This window comes from Colobus angolensis, unplaced genomic scaffold (assembly GCF_000951035.1).
Source record: "Colobus angolensis palliatus isolate OR3802 unplaced genomic scaffold, Cang.pa_1.0 Scaffold11, whole genome shotgun sequence".
Lineage (NCBI taxonomy): Eukaryota > Metazoa > Chordata > Mammalia > Primates > Cercopithecidae > Colobus > Colobus angolensis.
The window spans coordinates 6434591-6435292 of record NW_012112030.1 but is presented as its reverse complement, the minus strand read 5'-3'; positions in this window follow the sequence as shown (position 1 = coordinate 6435292).

The following is a 702-nucleotide window of genomic DNA, read 5'->3' as shown; positions in this document are numbered from 1 at the left end:
ATTACTTTTTGTTTATTTTTTCAGTTCCCAGAGTCAATGGTGACCCCATTATCTTTTAAAGTAGCAGTCAGAATTTTTCTGGTGGTGCAAATGTAAGCTCATGTTTTGTCTGATAAATATTCCTAAATGAATCGTTTGTATGTTGGTTTAGTTTCTCTCTAATAGACCCGACTACAGCCATTAAAAGAGGTCAAAATTCTGTGTTTAGTGGCTGCAGACTACCCCCTACTCCGTTGACCACAGGTCCCCAGGAATCTGGAAGAGTGGAGATGAGGTCTTGGCTGTGGTTCAGTTGTCTCATTTGTAAATGGGGATAACATTTCCTCACCTCCTAGGTTTAGTGTCAATACTAAAAGACCTAGTATAAATGAAAACATTGTAATCTGAAAGGTGTAAACAGACATTAGGTAATATTATACATACAAAGCATATAATAATAGTAAACACATAGTCCTATGTTCCAGCATTTTTAAACAGTACTTTAAATTTATCTTTTTAAATTTTTATTTTTTTTTGAGATGGAGTCTCCAATCTGTTGCTCGGGCTGGAGTGCAGTAGCGTGATCTCGGCTTACTGCAATCTCCGCCTCCCGGACTCAAGCGATTCTTCTTCCTCAGCCTCCCGAGTAACTGGGGCTACAGGTGCGTGCCACCACGCTCGGCTAATTTTTGTATTTTTAGTAAAGACAGAGGTATCGCCATA